Here is a 7,564-nt window from a genome sequence, read left to right as displayed (position 1 = left end):
GATATCAAACCTACAGCTCAGTGAGCAAACCTACACCCTAAACATTCAAGGAAATATGAACCTGCACTCCAAGGTCTCTTTTGTTCAGCCACGCTCCCCAGGACCTTACAATTAAGTGTATAAGTCATGCCCTGATTTGTCTTTCCAAAATGCAGCACCTCGCATTTATCTAAATTAAACTCCATCTGCCATTCCTCAGCCCATTGGTCCATTGATCAAGATCCCGTTGTAATCTGAAGTAACCTTCTTCGCTGTCCACTACACCTCCAATTTTGGTGCCATCTGCAAACTTGCTAACTATATCTCCTCTGTTCACATCCAAATCAGTTACATAAATGACGAAAAGCAGTGGACCCAGCATCAATCCTTGTGGCACATCACTGGTCACAGGCCTCCAGTCTGAAAAGCAACCCTCCACCATCACCCTCAGTCTTCCACCTTCGAGCCAGTTCGGTATCTAAATGGCTCACTCTCCCTGTATTCCATGTGCTGAATGTTTCCACCATGTTCTATTTTATTATTAATCTATCAACGATTTACAACACTGGAAGAAAAGCAAATGGAAATTGTGGGAGAAAAAATAAACCACTCTGCCTGCCCACTACTTGTTCACAGACCCATAATACCTCAACTTGACCACAACCAGCTCAGAACTAAACATCAAAACAACCTAAACAACTTCCAGACTAAAGGAATACACACCTTAGATGACCTGATAACAGACTTCCTACCTCACAATAGCATTACCGTTCCACCAGCCGGAGGGCATGCCCGGTCTCCTCAGGTACTGAAGCCCCACAAAGCCAACCTAGACTGAGGGGCACCCAGATACCTTACAAGAATACACACTACCCAGCAGCCCATTTTACTGGACATTAGCATCTGCTCTAGCAGAGGAACGAAACCTCCTGTTACAATTATTACCTGATTGCTACTACCAGCCAACCGATTGTTTTCCATTGAATATAATTTAATTCATACTGTCTTATAATTAACACTACACTACTGTAACAATATAAAAACCGTCTGTATCTGCAGCTCGGGGAAGATAATCCTTGACTTTACTGTGCAGAGTGTTTGTTCTGTACCAGTCCTGTCAATTTCTCTTCGCCACGATATGTTGAGAAATCAACCAGTATTCAATTTCATAAGATTTTTGTGTGGTCTCTGTTTGTAATTGGACGATTCATCGACAGACACCTACTACACTCGTCATCAAAACTGCTTCATTCCTTGCTGGTATGCCAAATATTTCAACTTGCTACACACTTTCAAAAAAAAAGTTAGAACCTTAGTACCAATTTGCTGCGCTTCCTTTCTTCCTGTCGGTCATCGTGAATTTGTTGCTTTATCCAACTTCCAATAATGTTAAGGTTAGAGTGGTGCTGGAAAAGCACAGCAGGTCAGTCAGCGTCCGAGGAGCAGGAACATCGACATTTCGGACCTTTCCCCCACCAACTCTCCAGCCCTGTATCGTGTTAATATTTACTTGTACCATCCCTGTATTTACTCATTTAGCAGCAGAATGTGAAGGAATTACACGATCAGAAAATACTTTAATATTTTGAATCCATTTCTGAAACACTCTGAAACATTCTGAAACACCAAAATTGAACAACATAGTCCCCGACCACAGCCGCGGGTCAGCCTGAAGTTGGTTTACTTGTAACACCAAGACAGTGAAGAAAAGGAAGCATTTGAGATGAGGAATCATAAAAGGGCGGTCCCGCTCCGACCAATCAGGGAACGCCCCGCCTCCCTCTTGTCAATCAATGGTTTCCCGCCCCTCACTTCACTCAGGGAAAGACCTGCCGATCTGCCAATCAGGGAAATTCCCGCCCCTCCCCAGTCAAACAGAGAGAACCCAATCCTCCCCTGTCAATCAGAGAGTGCCCCGCCCATTTCTGTCGACCAATACCGCTCCGCCTCTTTCCAGGCTACCGACGGAGCCCCGCCCTCTCCCTGTCAATCAGAAAGTTCCCGCCCCACCTTCTGGTAATTAGTGATACTTCTCCCCCACCAAGATGTTGGTGATACCCGCCCCGACCATTCTGTCAATCAGAGAGCTCCGCCCACACTGTCAGGTCGAGTCAGTCATACAGCAGGAAAACAGACCATTCGGTCCATCCAGTCCATGCCAATTATAATGCGAAACTAAACTAGTTTCTGCGCTTGGCATATATCCCTCCAAACCTTTCCTTTTCATGAACTTATCCAAATGACTTTCAACCATTGTAACAGTATTCACATTCACTACGTCTTCAGGAAGTTCATTCTAGACACAAACCACTCCCTGTGTAAAAGAGTTGCCCTTCATATACTTTTTAAATCTTTCTCCTCTCACCTTAAAAATAACACTTCATTTGACGAAGGACTGTGCTTGGAAAGCTTGTGAATTCAAATAAACTTTTTGGACTATAAGCTGGTATGATGTGATTTCTGACTTTTAAATAAGCCCTTTAGTTTTGAACTTCCCTACACTAGGGGGAAAAACCATTGTCATTCACCTTATCTGTGCCTCTCATGATTTTCTAAACCTCAACTGGGTCACTCTTTAACCTCCTGCGCTCCAGCGAAAAAACTCCAAGATTTCCAGTCTACCTCCAACTGTCCTTCCTGGTGACATTCTTCTAAATTTTGTCTGAAACATGTCCAGTTCAATGATATCCTTCCCATAACAGAGTAATCAGGACTGTACATAGATTCCTGAAGAAGGGCTCATGCCCGAAATGTCGATTCTCCTGCTCCTTGGATGTTGCCTGACCTGCTGCGCTTTTCCAGCAACACATTTTCAGCTCTGATCTCCAGCATCTGCAGTCCTCCCTGTACACAGTACTCCAAAATTTCAGGTCCAGTGACTCTTCCTCAGAACTGATGGTAACTAGGAAGATGTCAGTTTATATGCAGAATATAGGGTGGGGGAAGGCGGTAAGAAATAAACAATAGGTGGGGATAGAGCCTAAAGAGAAAGAAGAGCAGTTAAACAAAGGAGTGGATAACTATGAGTATATCTTTTGGATACTGTTGGCAGTGGGTATGGGGTGGGGGGGGGAGCCTCAGTGACCAGGTTTCAGGCACTGAGCCTGGTGCTGTGGCGGCTCAGAAGGGAAGGAGAGAGAATAGAGTGATAATGATAGGAGATTCAATCGTGAAAGGAACAGACAAGAGATTCTGTGTGCGCGAACAAAACTCCTAGATGGTATGTTGCCTCCCGAGTGCCAGGGTCAGGGATGTCTTGGATTGAGTCCATAGGATTCTTAAGGGGGAGAGAGAGCAGCCAGAAGTCGTGGTACACATCAGTACCGATGACATAAGTAGGAAAAACAATGAGGACCTGAAAAGAGAATATAGGGACTTAGGGTGGAAGCTAGAACTAGTAATCTCAGGATTGTTACCAGTGCCATTGAGCTAATGAGGCTAGGAATAGAGAACAAGTGCGGGTGAAGAGGTGGCTGCAGGGCTGGTTTAGGAGGGAGGGCTTCAGATATGTGGATCATTGAGATACCTCCTGAGGAAGGTGGGACCTGTACAAGAAGGACGATCTGCACCCTAACTGGAGGTGCACCAATATCCTGGGCGAGAGGTTTGCTAGAGCATTTAGAGACGGTTTAAACTAGACTGTTAGGGGTTGGGAACCGGAGCTACGGATCAGATAAGGGAGTAGGTAGTGAACAGCCAGATACTGCATGCAGAGAGTTTGTGAGTAGGGATGGGCACTTGATAGGGCAAAGATGCAGTTAGTGTGATGGGTTGAAGTGTGTCTATTTTAATGCAAGAAGTATCATGAATAAGGGTGACAAACTCAGAGCATGAATCAGTACTTGGAACTATGAATCAGTACTTGGAACTGGGAACCCTCCAACCACAAGGGATGAACTCAGATTTCTCCAGTTTCCTCATTTCCCCTCTCCCCACCATGTCTCAGTCAAATCCCTTGAACTCAGCACCACCTTCATAACCTGCAATCTTCTTCCTGACCTCTCCGCCCCCACCCCACTCCGGCCTATCACCCTCACCTTGACCTCCCTCCACCTCTCGCATTTCCAAAGCCCCTCCCCCAAGTCCCTCCTCCCTACCTTTTATTTTAGCCTGCTGGACACACTTTCCTCATTCCTGAAGAAGGGTTTATGCCCAAAACGTCGATTCTCCTGTTCCTTGGATGCTGCCTGACCTGCTGCGCTTTTCCAGCAACACATTTTCAACTATGATGTTGTGGCCATTACAGAGACTTGGAAGTCATAGGGGCAAGAATGATTTGTTGGATGTTCCAGGGTTTAGATGTTTCAAAAGGAATGGGGGGGTGGAGATAAAAGAGGTGGAGGAGTGGCATTGCTGATCAGCTAGCAGAAAGAGAGATCATTGAGGAGGGATTGTCTACTGAGTCAGTATGGGTAGAAGTCAGGAAGGACCTTTTTGGGAGTTTTCTACAGACACCCTCAATACCAATAGAGACACAGAGGATCAGATTGAGAGGAAGGTGCAGAAGTAACAGGGTTGTTGTCATTGGTGACGTTAACTTCTCCAATGTTGATTGAAACATGCTTAATTCAAATAGTTAGGATGGAGCAGTTTTTGACAGGTGTTTCCAGGAAGAGTTCCTGACTCAAAATGTAGATAGGCTGACTAGAGGGGAGGCCATATTAGATTTGGTGCTTGGCAACGTACCATGCCAGGTGTCAGATCTCTTGATGGGAGAGCATTTCATGATAGTGATCACAACTCCCTGACTTTACTATACTCATGGAGAGAGATAGGAACAGATGGTATGGGAAAGTATTTAACTGGGGGAGGGGGGATTACAAAGCTATTTGACAGGAATTGGGATGCATAAATTGGGAACAGATGATCTCAGGGAAATATAAGACAGAAATGTAGAGATTGTTTAGGGAGCAATTGCTGCGAGTTCTAGACAGGTTTGTCCCACTGAGGCAAGGGTGGGATAGTAGTTTGAAAGAACCTTGGGTGACAAGGGATGTCGACTATCTAATCAAGAAGAAGAAAGAATAGTACTTATGTTTGAGGAGATGAAGATCAGATAGGGCTCTTGAGGGTTACAAGACAGCCAGGAAGGAACTGAAGAATGGACTTAGGAGAGCTAGAAGGGGGCATGATTAAGCTTTAGTGGGTAGGATTAAGGAAAACCCAAAGCCATTCTACATTTGATTTGAGGAACAAAAGGATGGCCAGGTAGGGCCAATCAGGGACAGTGGAGGAGCTCGTGCTTGGAGTTGGAGGAGGTAGGGGAGGTCCTGAAAGAAAACTTTGCTTCATTTTGCACTACTGAATGGGACCTTGATGTTTCTGAGGACAGAATGAATCACATTGTTACGCTCGAAAAGGTCAATATTAAGAAGGAGGATGTGCTGAAAGGCTGAAATTCATAAGGATAAATGAATCCCCTGGGCCAGTCGAGATATACCCTAGGTTACTACAGGAAGTGAGAGAAGAGATTGCTGCACCTTTGGTGATGATCTTTGCTTCTTCATTGTATCCACTGGAGTAGCACCAGATGATTGGAGGATGGCAAATGTTACTCCCATGTTCAAGAAAGGGGATAGGGATACTCCTGAGAATTACAGACCAGTCAGTCATATGTCTGTGGTGGGTAAAATATTGGAGAAGATTCTGAGAGACAGGATTTATGAATACTTGGAAAATCATAGTTTGATTAGAAATAGTCAGCCTCAGAAACCTTATTGAATTCTTTGAGGATGTGACAAAACACATTGATGAAGGTAGAGCAGTGGATGTGGTGTACATGGATTTTGCAAAGTGTTTGATAAGGTTCCCCATGGTAGGCTCATTTAGAAAGTTAAGGAGAGATGGGATACAGGGAATCTGGCTATCCTGATATAGAATTGGCTGCCCCATAGAAGACAGAGGGTTATGGTAGATGGAAAAGTATTCAGCCTGGAGCACAATGACCACTGGTGTTCTGCTCTTTGTGATTTTGCTAAAAGACTTGGATGAGGAAGTGGAAGGTAGGTCAGTAAGTTTGCCAATAACAGGAAGGTTGGTGAAGTTGTGGATAGTGTGGAGGGCTGTTGTAGATTGCAACGGGACATTGACAGGATACACATAAGTGGCAGATGGAATTCAACCTGGAAAAGTGTGAAGTGATCGGTCCATGTCCATACATCCCTCAAAGTTGACACCTAAGTTGTCAAGAAGGCATTTGGTGTGTTGGCTTTCATTAGCAGTGGGTTTGAGTTTAAGAGCTGCGAGGTTTTGCTGCAGCTCTATGGAGTGCTGGTTAGACCACACTTGGGATATTGTGTTCAGTTTTGGTCGCCTCATTATAGAAAAGATGTGGAAGTTTTAGAAAGGGAGCAGAGGAGATTTACCAGGATGCTGCCTGGACTGGAGGGCATGTCTTAAAATTTGAGGGAGCTAGGGCTTTTCTCATTGGAGCAAAGAAGTATGAGTGGTGACTTAATTGTGATGTACAAGACGATGAGAGGCATAGATAGAGTTGATAGCCAAAGACTTTTTCCCAGGACGGAAATAGCTATCATGAGGGGATATAATTTTAAGGTGATTAGAGGAGATGTCAGAGGTTCTTTACACAGAGAGTGGTGGGTGTGTGGAATGCACTGCCAGCAGTAGTAGTAGAGTCAGATACATTAGGGACATTTAAGTGACTCCAGGATAGACACATAGAAGATAGGTTAGTCTGATCTTAGAGGAGGATAAAGGTCAGGACAACATTGAGGGCCGAAAGTCCTGTACTATGCTGCATTGTTCTATGTTCTATTTCAATAACGATCTGGCTAGGAGAAACATGAATGGCTATTAATGGAGACTTCTATTGGCTAACAATAGGTTGTGTGTAATAGCAGACTACGATAACAAGGCCTGGTGTGTCGGGGTTGGGGTAAGAATATGGTAGAATTTAAGCCCTAAACTTGTTGAACTTGATATTTATTGTAGAAGACTACAGGGTCCCCAAGTGGAAGATGAAGTGTTGTTCTTCCAGCCTGTCCTGAGCTTTGCTAGAGCACTACAACAAAGCTGAGACAGAAATGTTGGCCAGACAACAGGTTGGGGTGTTAAAGTGGCAGGCAACTGCAAACTCAGGGCTTTTTGCAAGCAAAATGTAGATGTTCTGTGAAATAGTCACCTAACCTATGCTTCATTTCCCATGTGTAGAGGAGACCACATTGTGAGCAGTGATTGTGTGAAGTGCAAGTAAATGGCTGCTTCACCTGAAAGGTGTATTTGGGCCCTTGGATGTTGAGGAGGGAGGAGGTAAATGGGCATGTGTTACAACTTCTGCAATTACAGGGGAAGGCACTGTTGGACTGTGGGCTAGTATTGGGAGTGAAGGAAGAGTGGACCAGGTTGTCCCAGAGGGAACAGTCCCTGTGGATGGCTGACAAGGGAGGGGAGGGGAATATATTTTTGGTGGTGACATCTCGCTGGAGGTGGAGGTACTCTGCAAGTACAAATTCACCACATAAAATATATGTATGCATGTGGGTCTTTGTCTGTGTGTGTGTGTGTGTGTGTCTGTCTGTCTGTCTGGGGTGGGGGTTGTGAGTGTGAGAAAGTGTGTGTGTGTGTG

The sequence above is a fragment of the Chiloscyllium plagiosum genome, chromosome 21, assembly GCF_004010195.1.
Source record: "Chiloscyllium plagiosum isolate BGI_BamShark_2017 chromosome 21, ASM401019v2, whole genome shotgun sequence".
NCBI lineage: Eukaryota > Metazoa > Chordata > Chondrichthyes > Orectolobiformes > Hemiscylliidae > Chiloscyllium > Chiloscyllium plagiosum.
Note: the sequence above shows the minus strand (reverse complement) of the source record.